Below are 21,899 nucleotides of genomic sequence, written 5' to 3' on the forward strand. Positions count from 1 at the left end.
TTAATATTAGTAACATAGAGAAAAGATCATGTAGAAGCAAAAACAACCCCCCAAATAATTATAAATTATAAACAGAGTGAATATATTTAACAAATATAATGTCACGAAAAGTTTCAGGTTATGTATCCATAGGTGGGGAAATTCAAAGTTTTTTAACTTTGATTTTCGGAATTCCATGATCATGTAGCATTGCCTTAGGGCCATCAAGCAGGGTGAGGTCTGATGGTTATATTGTGGCATCAATTAGAGCAGTTCTGGTACATGTTGGGCTTCCGGGTAAGATTATTTAAAGGACATAGTGGTGTATCTCCTTAATCTCAATCTAGCTCTCTGTCTTTGACTCTCACTCTTGCTCTGGGTGATTGCCCTGATCTCATGGTTACTATGAGAAGAAGGCATAAACATCATACTGTGTATTATAGCTAGGATAGTGTGTAAATAAAAAAAATCCAAGAAAATATATTATTTTATAATATTTCAGCAACATTTAAATCTTAAGTTACTTGATTTTAGTTGTTTGATAATTTTATAGAAAAAAACTTATTAATAAATGTGTCTTGTTATATTGTTTGTAATATCTTTAATGACTTTTATGTAAATCATTTCTTCAAAATAACTATTAATTTACATATTAATTTCCCTTCAATTGTTGAAAAATGTTTATCCATTTACTGATTTTCTAAAATCAGTCATCAGCAGCAAGTTTTCTTGTCATTTGTGAGAATTAGTGAAATTCTACTATATTGGCTACCTTTTAAGTAACAGTTATCAACACTATCATATTTATTGCATGTTTAATGCTTTCTGATTATCCTTTGTATTAAAGTTTGATGGTTGATAGTAAAGAAGAATAAAACACAATTCTGTGGCTCACAAGCTGCAATTTACTTCTAAAATTTTAAAGTTCATAAGGATCTCCACCATCTCTCCCCATTTATTCCTTTTGTGATTTCCACATTATATAAATTCTGAGATTTGAGTAAGGATGATTATTTTTTATATTGTTTGTATTCTACATAATATAGCTTAAAATGCCACTTTGTATAAAAATGTGCTTAAAGGGAAACACTTCCCCAGTCCCACAAAACCCGAATCCTTATCCCTGGGTTATAATTACTAGAAATATGATAGAAGGATATTTAAAGAAATACATACATGCTTGATCTGCTCTTATTTCTTTTTTGATATCATGATAGAACTTGTGAAAATAGTTTGAATGTCAAATACATTAATAGAAATAAAATAGCTGATTCAGTTTTGTGTTTTTTTCCTTTAATATGTGATTTTAGTAATAACTGGCACATGATGAACTACTAATGTCAGCTTTCTAATGAAGCATATGTACAAACTCAGAATGTGAGATAATGCATTTAGAATGTAAGCTCTGGGTTTATGCATTATTTTTGATTAGGGACACTTCATCGGAAATAGATCACCCTGGTAACAACTGCCAAGAAGAGGGTTTCTGATTCCTAGGGAACTTTATAAGGAATCACTTTTTACATTATGTGACTTAGTGAAAAAGGGCTTGTAACCAAACTACTTTCAAATAAAAAAAAAATTCATCAAGTTGAAACATGAATAGTGGAAATTATCTATTTTGACACATTAAATCTTATAAAATGGAATTTGTGGACCAAGTTAAGTTATAGAATGCCATTGCATTGAAATAAAAAGTTCAATGGAATATAACATTGTAGTGACTTCTAGTTTTTGTTTCATGAAGAAAACTGAATTTGTAATCCCTGCCATGTAATAAGTGGTATATTTATATTCATATTTTAACAGAAATATTTATTAATATAAATAGCAAACTAGAGTAATACTTGGATGCATAAAATCAGACTGTCATAACAAAATGCCACAGACTGGATAGCATCAACGACAAAAAATTATTTTCTCACAATTCTGGAGGCTGGATGTTCAAGATGAAAGTGTTGGCAAGGTTTTTTTTTTTGTGGCCTCTCTCCTTGGCTTGCAGATGTCTAATTTCTCTGTCCTCTCATGGCTTTTCCTTTGCATATGTTTACTGCTAAAGAGAGAGATCTCTGGTGTCTCTTCTTTTTGTATTTACACCAGTCATATTAGATTAGAATCCCTCCTTTATGAACACACTTAACCTTAATTACCTCTTTAAAGGCCATGTCCCAAAATATAGTCACATTGGGGATTAAGGCTTCAATATATGAGTTTTAGGGAGCAAAATTCAGTTCATAACATCAGGTAAATTCTCCTATATAAGATACAATTTTCTACACATGAAAATAATGTATTAAATTGGTTAAAATATAAGAAGAATCTCTATCCTCTCAAATATTAACAAGATAGATTGGGTCTCTAGAAATTATTGCTTCAGATTGTAACAGACTAGAGTTCTAGATTTTAACAGGTCAGTTCTAGGGGATGAACTGTGATGCATAAAAGTAAGGATCTGCACATATATTGAGAATATCATTCTGCAAGTACAGGATGGGTGAGATCTAGCTTACCATCAGCAAACGAACAAATGACCTAAAAGCCAATGGTACAAGAAGGGGATGAAGGTAGGTATCAGTTAGTAGTGAGTAGATTCCTTTGTGAATTGGGTATAAAACAACCATACTGGGACTAGACTTTGGAAAGTTTTGGGGAATAAAGCCAGTTATTGGATGAGAGGGTTTAGACAATCAGGAATAACAGAAAGATACTGGAACTGATACTGGGAGGAGGAAGCTGACAGTAAAAAGGTAGTTGAACATTCTCAAAAGACTGACTTAATTTCATAATTTTACCGAAGAGTGCTTAAAAGGAAGTCTAATGAAGAGAATGCAGCACTAATGAATGGGACACACAAAGGAGACTATTTAACCAAGAGAGCTGGATCAAGAAAAATGGCTACCAACCATGAGGGCATTGGAAGGGAGAGAAAAGTCTGAGAACATGACACGAAAGAAAGAAGAGAAATTACATGGGTTCGATATAGAAGGAATCCAATTTATAAGGGCTAAAGTTGTAAACGACAAACAGGAGAAGAAAATGTATCAAAATGTACAATAAAAAGTAATGAGTGGGAAAAGGGAGAAAAGGTTAATGTTTAAGAAAGAGAGTACAAACTTTGTGTTATGATGCAATGTGAACTTGCCTCAAAAAACACATCAATCAAACACCTACGGCTCCTGCTTACAAAGTGGGGGGTATTCCAAAAGAAAGCATGTTATTAAATTGTCACTATGGGAGTTTGGTAAAACATGGCAGAGTGAGAGACATTTCCAGATCCCTCCCCTTGAAACAACAATAAGTGGAACATCTGAAACTCAACAAAAAACACCCAAACAGCATACCAGTATATTCGAGCATGGGATCTGTGAATAAAGCTACCACAGGTCAGAACCCCGATTGTTGGGCAGTAGCCTGGGAGAAATAAAGAAGCTGCCACTCGCAGCCACCAGAGCTATCTGTAGGAGGTGGAGGAGGGGAGAAGGTGCGGCAAGATGCCTGAAAAACCCTGCCTGGGAGGCTGTGAGCTCTGCATGTGGCATCGGCAGGGCCCAGTCATCAGGGCAGAAAGCAGAAAAGTAGGACGGCAAAGAAACAGCAGATAATTTTTACTGGACGCAGTTGCAAAACTGAGGCTGAGCCTCAGCTCCCAACCTCGAACCCAGAGGGCCCCTACCTGCAACCCTCTGAGACCGAACACTGTGGAGCCCGAGGGGAATTTGAGCAAATGCTGCCAAAACTGTCACTGACACTGACAGGGAATGAGACTAAGGGTAGTGAGCGTGATTAAACATCGACACACAAAAAAAGGCATTATTAAGGTTTTATATAAAGAAGGAATCCAAGAGACTTAGACACCACCTACTGGAAACCAAAACAAAAACACCTTCTTTACAACAAGCTAAAGAGAGATCTTTATATAATAAATCTTTCTGGACAAAAAGCAAAATACACTTCTATTAATGCCAAAGCAGAGAAATAGTCCATTAAACACCATGAACAACCAAGGCGACAAGGCAGCTCAGAAAGAAAAAGAAAAATCTCCAGAAAATAAGCTTGCAGACATAGAAATATGCAACTTAAATAACAGAGAATTCAGTGAGTTCTGAAACAAGTCATATCAACAATTTCAGGAATTGAAGAAACAACTAGATGAGCAGAACAAGAAGATTGAAACCCTCAAAATGAAACAAATGGTTCTTCTGGAGATAAAAAAAAAACACACTGCAAGAGTTGAAAAATGAAATAGCAAGCTTGGGAAATAGAGTTGACCAAATGGAGGCAAGGGTCGGTGATATCAAAGACAGAAATTTAGAAATAAATCAGAAGGAAGAAGAGAGAAACCAAAGAATGAAAAATAATGAAAGAGAAATATAAGAACTAGCTGATACCATCAAGAGAGGAAACATAGGAATAATGGATATACTCAAGGGGGAGGAAAAGGAGCAGGGGATAGAAAACATTTTCAGACAAGTAGTTGAGAATTTCCAAATCTCTGAGGAATGAGCTGGAGCTTGGAATTCAAGATGTCAACAGAATACCCAATTATCCCAACCCAAAAAGGCCTTCACCAAGACACATTGTATTAAAATTATCAAAAAAAACCCCAAAAACCAAAAAACAAAAAAAACCAAAACAAAACCCCGACAAAGACAGAATTCTCAGGGCAGTTAGAGAGAAGAAGACGGTAACGTATACAGGAAAACACATTAGATAATCGTTGGACTTTACAACACAAATCTTACAAGCCAGAAAGGAGTGGAATTGAATATTCAAACTATTAAGTGAAAGGAACTACCAGCATAGAATAATGTATTCAGCTAAGGTCTCCTTTAGATATGAAGGAGAAATAAATACCTTTTCAGACATTCAAAAATTGAGAGAATTCTGCACTAGTAGGCCTGTACTACAGGAGATACTGAAAGAGGTCAGCTCCAAAATGACAAAAAAAAAAAAAAAACCCAAAAAACCAAAACAAAAACAAAAAACATAATTAGGACGAAGGTGACTATCAGGCAAATAGAAGCAGAGGAGTGCAACCCTTACTAAGAATAAGGCATTATAAACTTAAATAATAAGAGAATTGCTATAGCAAGATACTAATGAACGTTCAGCATACATAGGAACAAATTGAGACAACAATGACAGAAAAGGGGAGGAATCAAAGATCCAAATTCACAAAGGCATGCACAGAAGAAAATGAATGACTATGTGTGTGTGTGTGTGTGTGTGTGTGTGTGTGACTATCCTTTTCATATTCGTAATGGTAACCACACTGAAGATTCAGAACTGATGTATATAACATAAAACAAGAAGAACCAGAAGGAAAACCCACAAAAGGCAACCAAAATAAAGAAAACATAAAAATAAGAACAAGGAAGCAATGGAAACACCGAGGTACCAGAAAGTAAAAGAATAATGGCTGTAAGAAGACCTCATATTTCAATAATCACCCTAAATGTAAATGGACTGAACTCATCAATATACAAGCACAAAGTTCCAGATTGGATCCACAAACAAAATCCAGCCATATGCTGCCACCAGGAGACACGTCTCAACTCCAAAGACAAATATAGATTCAAAGTGAAAAGGTGGAAAATGGTATTTCAAGCAAATGGCATTCAGAGAAAAGTGGGAGTAGTTGTATTATCAGACAAAATGGACTTCAAAATAAAAATGGTAACGAAAGATACTGAAGGACACTTCATAATGATAAAGGGAATCATGCACCAAGAAGACATAACACTTATTAATATCTATGCTCCCAATTAGGGAGCCCTGAAATATGTAAAGCAATTACTAACAGAACTAAAGGGAGAAACAGACCAAAACACTATCGTGGTAAGGGACCTAAATATGCCACTGTCGGATATGGACAGATCATCCAAACAGAAAATCAATAAAGAAATGACATCCTGAAATGACACATTAGACCAACTGGACATAATTGACATTTACAGAATCTTCCATCCCAAAAACAACTGCTTATACATTCTTCTCTAGTGCACATGGAGCATTCTCAAGAATTGATCACATACTGGGACACAGAGACAGCCTCGAAAAATATAAGAGGGTTGAAACCCTACAAACCATATTCTCTGATTATAATGCTTTGAAACTGGAGATCAACTGCAAAAAGAAATCAGGAAGAACCACAAATACATGGAGATTAATCAACATGCTACTGAAGAATAACTAGGTCAGAAAAGAAATAAAAAGAGTGATCAAGAGATACATAGAAACGAATGATAATGATAGTAGAACATATCAAAAATTTTGGGACACGGCAAAAGTGGTTATAAGAAGAAAGCTCATATCATTACAGGCCTATCTCCAAAAACAAAAACGAGCTCAAATAAACGATCTAATCCTTCATATTAAAAACAAACAAACAAACAAACAAACAAACAAAACTAGAAAAGGAAGAACAAATGAAGCCTAACGTCAGCAGATGGAAAGAAATAATCAAAATTAGAGCAGAAATAAAATGAAATTGAAAACAACAACAACAAAGAAAAAATAAATGCAACGAAGAGCTGGTTCTTTCTGAAGGTTAATAAAATTGACCAATCACTGCCTAAACTCACTAAAGAAAAAAGAGAAAGGACACAAATAAACAAAATCAGGGATGAAAGAGGGGAAATTACCACTGACATCGCAGAAATACAAAGGATAATACAAGAATACTGTGAAAAAGTATATAACATCAAATTTAATAACCTTAAAGAAATGGGCCACTACTTAGGAAAAAAAAAAAAAAAACAACCTTCCTAGATTGAATCAAGAAGTGAAAAATCTAAATAGACCGATCAGCAGTATGGAATTGAAACAATCATCATAAACTTTGCAAAAAGTAAAAGTCCAGGACCAAATGGCTTCACCAGTGAATTCTACCAAACATTCAAAGAAAATTTAATACCTATTCTCCTCAAACTCTTCCAAAAAATCGAAGAGGAGGCAATACTTCCCAACACATTTTATGAGGCCAATATTACCCTGATACCAAAATCTGATAAGGATAACACAATAAAAGAAAACTACAGACCAATATTTCTCATGAACATACATGCAAAAATCCTAAATAAGATACTAGGGAATCGAATACAGCAACATATTAAAAAGATTATACACCACGATCAAGTGGGCTTTATCCCAGAGGCACAGGGATAGTTCAACATATGCAAATCAATTAATGTGATACACCACATAAACAAATTAAAAAATAAGAATCACATGATTATATTAATAGATACAGAAAAAGCCTTCAACAAGATACAGCATCCATTTGTGGTCAAAACACTTAACAAAATCAGTATAGAAGGAAAGTGCCTTAACATAATAAAGGCCATTTATGACAAACCTTCAGCCAACATTATACTTAATGGTGAAAAACGAAAAACCTTCCCTCTAATATCAAGAACAAGGCAAGGCTATCCACTATCACCACTGTTATTTAATATAACATTGGAAGTCCTAGTGAGTGCAATCAGACAAGAGAAAGATATAAAAGGTATCCAAATAGAAAACAAAGAAGTCCGACTGTCACTATTTAAGGATGACATGATTCTCTATATAGAAAATCCTAAAGAGACCACATGAATACTCCTAGAAACAATAAGCAAATACAGTAAAGTTTCTGGATACAAAATCACCTTTCACATTCCCATAATGTTCCTGTACTCTAATAATGAAGTGTCAGAAAAAGAAGTGAAAAAATAACAATTTCTTTTGCAATTGCAAAAAACAAATAAAATATCCAGGAGTAAATCTAACAAAACATATGAAAAACCTATATAGTGAAAACTATAAGACCCTATTAAAAGAACTCGAAGGAGATACAAAAAAATAGAAAGGTATTCGGTGTTCTTAGGTTGGAAGAACCAACATAGTTAAAATGACCTTATTACTCAAGGCATTATACAGATTTAATGCAAACCTCATCAAAATTCCATCAGGATTTTTTAAAGAAAAAGTCATCAGATTTGTATGCAAGCATAAAATAATTGCCAAAGCCATCCGGGAAAAAAGAATGAGGCTAGAGGCATCTCTCTGTCTGACTTCAAATTTATTACAAAGTGACAGTAATGAAAACGGCATGGTATTGGCAGCAAGACAGACACATGGACCAGTGGAACAGAATCGAGAGTCCAGAAGTAAACCCATATTTATATGGGCAAATAATTTCTGACAAAAGCCAAAAACATACAGTGGAGAAAGAAAAGCCTCTTCAATAAATGGTGCTGGGAAACTGGAAAGCCACCTGCAAAAGAATGAAACTAGACTGTTGTCGATCACCACACACCAAAATTAACTCAAAATGGATTAAGGACGTGAATATAAGATCTGAAACAATAAAACGTGTAGAAGAAAACATAGGAACGAAACTCAAGGACCTTGGACTTAAAGAGGATTTTATGAATTTGACCTCAAAAGCAAGGGAAGTAAACGCCAAAATAAATGAATGTACTATGTCAAACTAAAAAGCTTCTGCTCAGCAAAAGAAATCGTCAACAAGATAAAGAGATAACCATCTGAATGGGAAAATATATTTGCAAGCAACACCTCCGATAATGTCCTAACATCCAAAATATACAAAGAACTCATACAACTCAATAACAACAGAAAAACAAATGATCCAATCAAAAAATGGGCAGAGGTCCTGAACAGACACTTCTCCCTAGAAGACATAGAAATGCCCAACAAGTATATGAAAAGATGCTCAACATCGCTAACTATTAGGGAAATGCAAATCAAAACCACAATGGGATGCCATCTCAAACCTCTTAGAATAGCTATAATCAACAGGACAGGTAATAACAAATGTTGGAGAAGGTGTGGAGAAAAAGGAACCCTTATACAGTGTTGGTGGGACTGCAAATTGGTATATCCCTTATGGAAAAGGGTATGGAGGTTCCTCAAAAAACTAAGACTTGATCTACCATATGATCCAGCAATCCCTGTACTGGGTATTTACCCCAAAGACTTGAAAACCCATATCCTAAAAGGTATTTGCACAGTGATGTTCATTGCAGCATTATTCACAGTGGCCAGGACATGGAAGCAACTGAAGTGTCCTATGATAGATGATTGGATAAAGCAGTGGTGGTATATATACATACAATGGAATATTATTCAGCCATAGAACAGATGAAATACTTCCTTTTGCAAAAACATGGATGGACCTCAAGATAATCATGATAAGCGAATAAGTCAGACCGAAAAAGTTGAAAATCACATGATATCACTTATATGTGGTATATAAACCTAAAAGCAGCAAATGAACAGGACAAACAAACCGAGACTCATGAACATGGACTATAGACTAGTGGTTGCCAGAGGTTAGAGGGTGGGGAAGAGGAGAAGATAGATGGGGTAAAGGGGGTCAAATATGTGGTGACAGCAAGAAATCTAACTTCGGGAGGTGAATACACCTGTGTAAATATATATAAATGCCTTACTGTTAAAGTGTATAGATGAAACTTATTGGATTTCATTAACCAATATCACTACAAAAATAAATAAATAACATTAAAAAATAAAAAAATAAGGTTTTGTCATACAAAAATAATCAATAAATTGTCGCTATGTAGCTCTTAGATGAAATAGTAAATCATCGCTTTGTAAAAATAAGAACTCAATAATACCTAAGTGATATTCAACCACAGGCCTTTGTAGTAGAGCCATTTATCTTGTCCATACAAGAGGTTGTACTATAATCACATTGTTGAACTTCATATTTTTTCATGTACAATGTAATGTTCTTATTAGAGAAACATCTTCCTTTTAAAACAAATCTCTAAGATGAGTTTTTTTTTTAACCTCTAGATTTCAGTTTCTGTTGGTGACTTGTAATATTTAACACTATACCCTTTTTGTTAAATCTCCTACATTAGCATGATGTTCTAGCAATGAAGAGTTGTCTCTTATGCCAGATATAGTCTAAATTTTGATGCCTATAATTAAACTTATATAATTATGTATATTATGTAAGTAAATATGTTATTTTTATATGTATGTATAGTAAGGACATCTTTTTTTTTCTTTCTTTCCATCATTTATTTGGTATAAAACAAACAAACAAAAAAAAAACAGGTTTTTTTTTTTTAATGCCAGAAAATAGAATTGTGAAATGTCTTTATAATGACGAGATTACTCTCAGCTCATGGATCATTCTGACAACTTCTGTTTTCGAGGGAAGGTCCAAACAGAAAGGGACATCACAGTTTGTCTCCTTGCCAACAGGAAAGATAGACCTGACCCTTAAGGAGAAATAGGCTTTTGCCGTTCATTTGACTGTTAAGGCTGTAGTTATTTATCTTCCATTTTGCACATATTCTAAAGCATTGAATGCTGGCCCGATATTCCCATTTCCAGATGCTGACCATCTCTTAGGAAGTAGGGCCTTGGTGTATCTCTGGGTAGCTTTTATGTCTTAATGACATGGAAGGGTGTTTCTTCATTTATCAAAGAGGGTTCTCTTTGAAATTCTAGTTTTATAGCTTTCTCCATCGGTCTCTTCATATTTGGAATGTAGTTTCTGTGTTGTCTTGGGGATATTGATCTGGTCTTTGCCCTTTCTCAGAGGAAGGAAAGCTGTCGTTTAGAAATAATGTTAGTTTCTAAGTTTGTTGTGGATTTTTGTTTTCACTTAAGAACTGAAAACAGGCTTAGGTGTGCACATTTATTTCATGATGAGTGTAACTTATTTAAGAACATGTGCATTTTTGTGAAATTTTGATCATCTATTAAAAAAATATTGAGAAGTTTCATGGGAATTTAATTCTTGTGCCTCTATTTGTTAATGTGCTATCTCTCATCTGAGAAATATACTTTACACATCTCTGGTTGTTAACACCGATGCATGTGCATTCTGTACAAACCAGTACCTTCTACACTAAATTGTATAAATACCAGTAGATAACCTAAATCACCCAGATATTTCAGAGTAAGGTTAATAACCATGTTTATTTTTCTACTTTTAATGGTCTTTTAATAACTTAAAAAGTGAGATGGCTCATGACAAGTACTTTTTTAATTAGAATTTTTTTCTTACATATTAATTAATTAATACAATTAATAAAACACTTAGAAGAGGAAAAATTTCTTAAATGTTTAGTACAACTGGATTTCAACTAGTTCAGCATTCTGTTAATCATGTCTCTGAAATGATGATTTAATATGCAATCATTTTCTGCAGTTTAATAACAGGAAAATAAATGATCTTCAAGAAAGCCTAAGAGTTCCCATGTTATTGGCATTTCAAATAATGTGCTTTACTCAACAAAGCTACTTTGTTGTTTTAATGCAACCCCAGGCTCAATTACCACCATCCACCCCCATACTTGGAAAGTCAGTTCCTGCATGTGGTAGTAGCCTTCATTGAAGTTCTGAATGATGGGTTAGAGCTGACAGTACTGACGGGGAATGGAAATGTTCTTTGTTAATATAGTCAGAGATAACTTACTCTTCACTTTCTAGTGAGCTCCAGCTTTAATATTTTTCTAATAATATTATGAATTTTGCATGCACTCTCTTAAAAAATCTATGGACACTCTAAAATGAGAGCTAATTTGTATTTCCAAATATTCTGATCACCTGCATCTAGAAGTGTAGTGAATTTAGGTTTATAATTTTGGATTAAAGTTCTAATAAGTAATTTTATTGCAATTTTGTTTCAGTTCAGTATTGCAAAATACTCGCCCTCCCCTATTGCTACATTAGGACACTCGTATTGTTTAATTTTTTTTTTAACTAGCTTATTTTCATGTCTCTGGCAATTAGTTGGATGTTTTTATTTCAGATTCAGATTGGGAGTTACCTAGTTTTAGAATTTACCAAAGATATTTTCCCCTTGTTATTTCTTTTTTGCATAAAGGGAGTCTTAATTTACAAAATGTGACACAAAATACTAATTAGTAGATATTATTTTGAAGCTTTTGAATCTAGATCTTAAATTTTTCTATTTATTGCTTCACAAGATTTGTCCATTGAAAAAAACAAGTCTAAAGCTATAAAGTATCCTATTTGTCCCAAAACGTATGAAACGAAGGAGGAGGGAGTGAGTGTTCAGCCCATCTCGATAACAACAATCAGCCTTTGTAAGGTTTCATTCCAGGCTAATGGTTGGTGAAATTGTTCTGGGTAGTTAAAATGAAATGAAATGAATTAAAGAACATGAAGGAGAGAAAGCAGAATGGTTTATTGCTTTTCTTTGAAGGAACAATAGCTATACTCTGTCTCTTTTTGTTACTTGTATCTGTGTGGTGGATATTTAAAACTAGAGTTTTGAATACCATGATGATTAAATGAGGGCTATAAATCCAGAACTATGGCACAAAATTCTTCGACTAGCAAGTATTAAACAGGATGCCAAAGACTCCAGTCTTCAAATTGTTTTAACAGATGAATATTCATATTTTCAGAAAGGAGCAAGCACAATTCTCCTCCCTCTCTGAGAAATATCATACTAGATGTCTGCCTGGTTTAAAAAATACACATATTGAATATGGACATAAGAAGGCAGAGCCCTGGGAAAGTCAGAATTGGTATTTCTTTCAGAACTTTTCAAAAGTTTTCCTGAGACCTCTATAAAGATGAAGGCAGTTTTGAATATATGAAATGATCAAGTGATATGTTATTTATAATTCAATTAAAATTAATCAGTTAGGTGACTTAAATCTAGCAATGAACAAAAAATGGGCTTTTAAATGTCTAGAAGCTTGTAGCTATCAATGCAAACAGTTCATGAATTGGTATAATGCAGCTTAAAAAGCATTTGGTTTTATGGTGTTACACAGCTGAAAAAATAAATTGTCATATCAGGTTGAGGTCACATTTGTCTGAGAAAAACTAACGGGAGGATTTCTTTTGTCAACACAGGAGATGAGCTGTATGATAAGAGAAAATTATACTCTCTGATCTACTCTTTCCTTATGGAAATGACTAGAGATTAAAGTCTCAGTCTGGAATTGCATAACTTTTATACATTTTTCATGTAAAGCAATTTTTGCAAAAGAAAAATGCTGGTAAAATGAGGTCCAAATTTCTTTACAAAATCAAGTCCATCTGGGATTCTAATTTTTCTTTCTTTCTTTGGTGTTCTGACAAATGGACTTAGAAGAAAAGAGAAGCCAAATCTTCCAAGTCAAGAAGTTGTATGTATGCATACTCTGTGTTTCTAATGTGTCTGTATTCATCATAAGTTGTATGTGAAAAACGATTTACTTATTTTTTCTTCAAACAATGGGATATGTATTATAGTGTCAATATAATTTGTCATTGGCAAATTACACTAATTTCTCATTAAAATGTACTTTTTATGTTAACTAGATACAAATATTATTATAAAAATATAAAACGATCTTATTTTTTGAGTATTTTGGCCCCTTTTCTTTGGTTGTAGAGATAAATTTTGTTATTTAGTCTGAGGGAAAAACTATTTTACCTACTCTTTCAAATGGGGAGATCAATATTCTTTCAAATATATATCACTATTAAAATAATTTAACTGATGAAATTATTTGACATTTAAAATAATAGTTTACATTTTTTGAGCATGTACTACGTGCCCAACATCAGTATTATAAGTCCAAGCTCAATCATATGAAATGGATCTCATGATGAATTAAGTGAGACTATCTTCAATATGTTTTTGGAATTATGATACCTGTGTTTGCTTTTTTTTATACCATAGATGGGTTAGGTACAAAAAAAGGTGCCATTTTGGTTTAGCTTCCTACTTTTATAAAGAGAGATTTTTTTTTATATTTCTTGGTGTGTTTACTCAACTTCTTTGCCTGGTTTTCTTTATCTCACCAGTCATCATATACAATTCATTTTTTATCATCCCTGTTTAAATTAAGCATTCTTTCACCATACCCTTTGTGGTAGGTTTCAAAGAATACCAAAAGGTCCTCATTCAGCCAAAAATATTTCCCCCCTATGAACTAGCTTGGTCCCGCAAATTCTCAGTATTACTCCCCTCCCACCCCATTTCTCATCCCAAGATCGAGACATTAATGCCTCTGTTAAAATGCTGAGAGATTCTTCAGGGTAGGCCTGGATGGGATATGCAACCCTGAGCATGTAGATCCTGGATGACCAGTACAGGGCCGACCATTTAGGAAAAAGTAAGTTGATGATCTTGAAAGATGCTAAAGACAAATCTGCCTTAATTCATTTGCTTACTCATTACCACCAACTACTTTGTGTAATGAGTTAGAATTTTGAACTCTTTTCAGTTACCAAGAATGCAAATTCTTTGAGCCATCCAGTTAGACCAGTTTCCAGTTTGGGACTTGAAAGCCCAGGTTCTGACAAGAGTAAATTTCATATGTTCTAGAGTGGGAGATAGTAGTGAGGATATCCCTAGAAAAATAAAAGATGAAGTATTGTGTCTTTATGAGAACTCTTAAAGTAAGCTGGAAAAGGATTTTGTAAAGGAAATGCTTTATAAAAACTGATAGTGAGTTTTTCAGTGTAGTTATTTGTGATTCAGGATAGTAGATAAACATTTCTGTATTTGACTCACTTAGGCATGTATTTTTCAGGGAGATGAATTTAGGGGACATAAAATTTGAGGAAAATTTTAAACGATGGTACAAATCGTATAATTTGAAATCTGTGGACAGTGACATGTGCATATAAAATAAGATGGTTTCCCAGACTTGCCTTGTTTTTGATTAATTTTAAGTTTAGAAACAAAAGCCATTTTTAGTTTAATCCTGAGACAATCAGATTTTCCTAAATTAGAGTAGTTCATTCACTGATCATTCTGGATAATCGAGGTTTTATTATATTTTCATTTGACAGATTTAGTAGGGTCATATTCACAATAATGAATATTTCTTAATTCCAGTGATTTGTCCTCTGAATCATTCTTTTTACTTCATTGGCCTCACTTCTGTGAGAGTATCTTCAGTTACCACTTGGTAGGTTTTCCTTCCTAAATGTCATCAAGTTTCTCCTAAGGATATGGGAAGCATTTATAGTATGTTTCTGGCAATCCAGTTTGGGGTTAAAAAAAACAGGTTGAGGGACATTAGCTTTGATTTAATATTTTGCTGTGATGTCCAAATCTCAAATATAGCTTTATTTTCTCCTTTGAAAAGCTTCAAATATTGTCATGGCTATCTGGCAGCACTGGACACATGTTGTAATATATTCTTGCAGGGGAGTAATCAAGTCCTTCATAGCAAAGAAGCAAATGTCAAACTGGCAGCTTTTTATGGTTATGAAACCTATTCTTAAACTTTAAAAATGATGTATATGTGGGTAAAAATATAATGTTCTAGTGAAAGTCATTTCCTGTTTATTAAACTACTACAACACTACTGTATTTACATAATGAAAACTTGGCATTTGGATAGTGTTTACTTTAATAAAATTGTTCACTGCTTCTCTCTGATTGTATCTATACTTGGATAAAAGAGCAATTCAGATATAATAATAGTTTGCATGGCATAATGAATGTGTGTCCCTACCAGTACATAATACAAGAACATGAAATTAATCAAAATACAAGGATTTTTTTTTAAATGTTGGGTGTTTGTTTTCATCTTGAGTTCAGTTGATTAGTGGGATAACTGAATTTTATATTAAAATTCAATAAAGAGGGGCTTCATTTAAAAATACCAGCATTGTTCTTTAAACAAAATAAGCAAATGTAAATCATGATAATTCAGCTAGGACTGGATGGCTTTAGTATGTGTATATTTATGAGGATTAATGGGGTGACAACTAGAAAGTGAGAAGTACTAAAAATCAAAGGCAAGCAAAAAGAAATCTTTAGGATTTGCATTTTTGTTACCAGTGAGCCACTTCTCTGCTTATAGAGAAAACTGTAAGATCACAATCATATTTTATATCATATTTAATGCAGTATTATACATAAGAGTGGCAGGATGAAACAGTCATGGCTACTGGTGTGAACTCTGATGTAATTAATTTAGGTTGTTATTTTTTTTTTCTTTTAATGAAATATGCATACAGAGGAGTGCACAAATCTGCACTCCTAATTTATGGGCATATAGGAATGCCAACAAGGGAAGCACACCTTACTCATAATGCCAACACCCAGATCAAGAATTAGAGCATCGTCAGCACCCCGAAGTCCTTTTTTATTTTTTGCCCTGTTTTAGATATTGCTACACTGCCAAGGGGTAAGCTGTATTTTGGTATTTATTGTCATATATTCATTTGCTTATTATTGAGCTTCATCTAAATATAATCACAATGTATGTAGTCTTTTTTGTATGGCTTCTTTTATTCACTATTATGTCTGTGAGACTCATTCATACTTTTGTGTGTGGCAGTAGTTTGTTCTTTTTCATTGTTTTATAATAGTCTTTTATGAACATATCAAAAATATTTATTCATTTTACTGTTAATAAATTTTGGAGTTGTTTCCATTTGGGGGCTATTATGAATAGTGTTTCCATGAGAATTCATGTGTGTGTCTTTGTTTCTTTTGGTGGACATATACACTCATTCCTGATTATCTATCTATCTATCATCTATCTATATACACACACACACACATATACCATATATATGGAACACACACACAACACACACATATTCCATCATTACTGTATCATAGGGTACTCTTATTTTCAGCTTTATAGATGCTGCTAAATAGCTTTATACTTTCACCAATAAGCAGTATAAGAGTTCCAGTTTCTTCACTTTATTATTAACATTTGGTATCATCTAACTTTTTCATTTTAGACATTCTTGTGGGTGTGAAATGAAGTCTGTTAAAATTATTCGAAGGGAAAATACGTGTCTGCATAGAAGTTTTTAAACATAGAAAATTCTATTTAGTGAATATCTGTAAGTGATAGCCTGATATTGATTGTAGAGGCCCCTAGCTGAGAAGAACCAGTGACATCATTTCTCCTTGGAGCAGCTCAATGCCATTCACTTCATTTTAATCTTTTCATCTCACCCAATACGACCAAAGCATGCGACTTTTTTTATATTTTTTTTAAATTTTCAAATTATTTATTTATTTATTTTTACGTTACGTTTATTGAGGTAACATTGGTTAATACAATTATATAATTTCCAGGTGTATGTTGTTATTTGCCATCTGTATATTCTATTGTGTGTTTACTACCCAAAGTCCAGTTTCCTTCAGCTACCATATATTTGATCTCCTTTACCCACTTCGCCCTCCCCCTGAACCCTATATTTGATCCCCTTTACCTCATCTACCTCCCTCTACCTCCCCCCGCCCCCCACACTAATAACCACTAGTCTACAGTCCTCTGGTAACCACTAGCCTATAGTCCATGTCCATCAGTCTCTGTTTGTTTGCTCTGCTCATTTGTTGCTTTTAGGTTTATATCCCACATATAAGTTATATCATGTGATTTTCAACTTTTTCTGTCTGGCTTATTTCACTTAGCATGATTATCTTGAGGTCCATCCACATTGTCACAAATGGCAGTATTTCATCTCTTCTTATGGCTGAGTAATATTCCATTGTATATTTGTACCACAACTTCTTTAGCCAATCATCTATCATAGGACACTTCAGTTGCTTCCATGTCCTGGCCACTGTGAATAATAGCATTCAACTTTTAAAACTGATTCTATTGAAACTGTTATTTAAAACCAGCATGGCAACCTAGTATGAGTCCTGGAAATGAAATCTTTATTTTGAAAGGTTAATCCGATAAAACCAATTCTGAATTTTAAACATATAGTCACCACACCAAAGAGTTTTGTTGTTGTTGTTGTTTTTGGTGGTCAATAAGCAGGCTGTGAATTTTGAATATCTATGAAACTTTAGGAAATGTTAAAGTTGAATTCTCAAACTTAAGTTCTTTGGGCTACAGGTATTCACAATTGAATATAATGAGAGAAAACATTCATCAATATGGTTGCTGTATCAGAGTATTATTATTTTATTTTTATTCTTTCTTTAAGAGAGATTATTTTTCATCTGGTTTAAACAGATTATTTTGATGTGATAGATTGCCCACTACTCCAAGCAAGTGAATTTATACAAAGACAATTTTCTTTGGTGGTGTCACCATTCAGGGTAATTTCCAAGAAAGTTATGATCTCCAGAGTTTCTGGTTATCTTTTTTTAGTTCATCAGAATAAATCTGCAATTGTAACATAGAAAGAAGAGATGTTTGAAAGATACCTGATTATTGTTTATGAAGGCTAATTTATAGTAGACTAGTCATTCAGGTCATAAATCAGTTCTGAGGTAGCATTATTTTCAGAGTCATGGAATTCAATTAGATTTTTCTGTCCGAAACCACCAGATTATTTACATTTCTACCCTATCATCTGAATATTAAGCAATTGACAGTATTTTTGTAGCATTTATGTAGTAATTTAATATTTATTAAAATGTTTAAATGATAATTTAAAATAATTCATTTTTATTTTACCATATTTCAATATCCTACTATCTGGGAAATTCAATAAGTGTTCTATATTCACAGAGCAATATTTGTACATCAGGCCTACACTGTAATACATTTGAAGAATCAATTATCTTGGTCCATGGCCAGGGCATCCCAAAAAGCTGAGAAGGCATGGCCTACCATAGCTTCCTGGTGGAGCCCATCAGCTGTTCATGCCTGGAACAAGGACTGTGATAGATTGCCATCTGCCTCAACAAGCACATGTGCATCAAGGAGCACAATGGATAGGTGACAAGCATTGAATGGGCCTATGAAAGTAACTGCATCATGACATGTGGCATAGACTGCAGTGCCTATGTGTGGACACTGAAGGGCCACACACTTGTCATCCTGCAAATCAATATGGCTGCTCGCTGTGTGTGCTGGGTTCCCAGTGAGAACAAGTTTGCTGTGGACAATGCTCTCATTCATCTCCATCTGGTACTTTGAACAGGAAAATGACTGGTGGGTGGGCAAGCACATCAATAAGTCCATTTTCTCCATTGTCCCCAGCTTGAACTGGCACCCCGACAATGTGCTCTGGACACAGGCTTCTGTGACTTCAAATGCCAGATCTTCTCAGCCTATATCAAGGAGGTGGAAGATTGACTGGCACCCACACAATGGTGCTCAAAGATGCCCTTTGGGCAGCTGATATTCGAGTCCAGCAGTAGCTGTGTTTGGGTGCATGGTGTCTGCTTTTCAGCCAATGGTAGCCATGTGGCCTGGGTCAGCCACCGCAGTACTATGTGCCTGGCCAAAGATGGCCGTTGAGACTCTGGCCTCTGAAATGCTGCCACTGATGGCCCCGAACTTCATCACAGAAAGTCTAGTGGCTGTGGGCCACAATTTCTTCCCAGTGCCATTTACCTAGGATGTGGCCGTGGGGACACTGAGTTTCAGTGGGCTGCTGGATGTTCTCAAGCAAAGCTTGCAGCACGACTTGACCTCCCACAAGGGCTTCCAGAACCTCAGTAAGAAGGTGAGCTTAGAGGGTCGTGCAGCAGGTGGGGTGGGCCTAGATTCGCTGCACAAGAACAGCATCAACTGGGGCAGGGCCAAGTGCTCTGCACTACCCACATGGATGAGGGTATGAGCATCGGGGATATGAAGAGTTTGGAATTTGCCTTGAAGGACCTCAAGATCAAATGACCTGTAAGGAGAATGTTAACTTCTTCCCAGCTGCTGGGGGGAGGGGTCAGGGAAGCTAAGGCTCGCTTTGCTGAATGTTTCTAAGATACCTGTTTGAAACTTTACAAGGAACAGAGAGGGGAGAAGTAGGGAACTTTCTTACATATTTGAAGGAATGAGTGCCTTTTTCTTAAAGAAACACTTTCATTTATCGTAAAAAAAAAAAAAAAAAGTCCACAAAGCACTCTGCTGGTCATGAACTGTTTCGAAACACGGAAATAATAAAAATACAATTGTAAACACACGTATACATATTATCATTTACATTAGCACGGAAATGAACGAAATACTTAACTATAAAGCTAAAAAACATAAGAATTATATGAATAAAATTACAAAATTCTGATGACAGCTATCAAAGAAGAGCTAGATAAATGGAGAGAGTTCCTTTCATATTCTTTGATAGGAAAACTCAATATTGTCAAGATGTCAGTTCTTGTCATTTTTATCTATAGATTCAAAGCAATCCCAATCCAAATCCCATCAAGTTATTTTATGGATAGCAACAAAATGATTCTAAAGTTTATATGGAGCAGTAAAAGACCCAAAAATAGCCAATACAATATTGAAGAACGAAGTTGGAGGAATGACACTACTCAACTTCAAGATGTACTTTAAAGCTACAGTAATCAAGACAGTGTGGTATTGGCAAAAGAATGGACAAATTGATCACTAGACCATAATATTCCAGAAATGGACCCACATTAATATAGTCAACTGATCTTTAACAAAGGAGCAAGGGCAATACAAAGGAATGAATACAATTTTTTCAACAAATGGTCCTGAAACAACTGAACATTGGCATGCAAAAAAAGTTAATCTAGACATAGACATTATATCCTTCACACACACAAATAAATAACTCAAAATGGATTATAGACCTAAGCGTAAATCACAAAACTATAAAACTACTAGAAGATAACATAGGAGAAAACATAGATGACCTTGGATGTGACAATGATTTTTTCTAGATATAACACCAAAGGCGTGAAAGATATAATTGATAAACTGGACTTTATTAAAAAAAAAAACAAGAAAAAACAAAAATAAAAACTTCTGTTCTGCAAAAGACAATATTAAGACAATGAGAAGACAAGCCACAGACTGGGAGAAAATATTTGCAAATTAAAACAATGAGATATCACTACACACTTATGGCTAAAATCTGAAAACACTGATAACATCATTAGGCAATATCTATTAATGTTCAATATATTGATATCTTAGTCCAGGAATTCCACCCCTAGAAATATACCCAGAAGGAATAAATGTATATATTCATGAAAAGGTATACACAAAAACGTTTGAAACAGCTTTATTCAGAATAGTCAAAAACTGGAAACAATCCAAATGCCCATTAAAAAGGATGAATTGTGGTATATTAAAAAAGAATTGCTTATCTTGTATTAAGAGATTTAATTAAACACTCTTAAAAGGGTTTAATCTGTTATTAGGTCCTAAGAGAGACCACATTGCAAAACCAATCAAGAGCATTGGCTAATTCAGTCCGGGTTTATTGCATATCCACACTGAATTTAAAAGGAGGACAGAAGCCTTTCTCTTATGTATAATCGACCTCTGAGTTAATTGATTATTCTACTACTATTAATACAACTTTCTAATCCCACTCATTCATATATATATGGCATTTATTTTTCTTGCTAGACTAGTATCAGTCTGTTTCAAAACCTTTTTCTTAAACTTAACAATAATGTTTGACAACTTTCCAAGACATTAAATACTCTTTTACAGAACAAATTATAAAGCTTCATAATGGTCCACTGTACACATTTACTTGATTTAACTAACCCCCTTTTGTTTAAATTTTTAGCTCTAATATTTTACTACATTAGAAAATTCTATTATGAAATCTGTGTAACAATCTTTTTGCACATTGTCATTATTTTCTTTTTTCTTAATTTTTTAAAATTTATTTTTCAATTACAGGTGACATACAATATTATATTAGTTTCAGCTGTACAACATAGTGATTAGACATTTATATACCTTATGAAGTGATCACCCCAATAAGGGATTACAACTTCTAATACTGAACAAATATCTTGGAAAGATATAATTATAGCTCATTTATGGATTGAACAAGGAAAGTTACTTGATTAGACTAAGGCTGAGGCAGTGTGTACAGAAAGAATGAAATAGGCAGTAGAAAATTTTTAGTATTTGATTGGCAGGACCAGTTGCTATCTGTGTAATATTATGTAAGTCACTTCTCTTAATCTTAGCTTCATCTGTAAAATGATGACAAATGTTCATTGTTATCACCATATATGTTTATAAGCATTGAAA

At 34.1% G+C, this 21,899-nt stretch overlaps 1 protein-coding gene and 1 pseudogene across 1 annotated transcript in view; both read left to right on the forward strand.

The window, feature by feature from the left end:
- The window catches only part of DACH2 (dachshund family transcription factor 2), a 687,399-nt gene that overhangs the window by 68,052 nt on the left and 597,448 nt on the right, over positions 1–21,899 (forward strand). The window lies entirely within an intron of this gene.
- Positions 18,624–19,553, forward strand: LOC105292778 (annotated as a pseudogene).

This window comes from Pteropus vampyrus, unplaced genomic scaffold, assembly GCF_000151845.1.
Source record: "Pteropus vampyrus isolate Shadow unplaced genomic scaffold, Pvam_2.0 Scaffold63, whole genome shotgun sequence".
Taxonomy (NCBI): domain Eukaryota; kingdom Metazoa; phylum Chordata; class Mammalia; order Chiroptera; family Pteropodidae; genus Pteropus; species Pteropus vampyrus.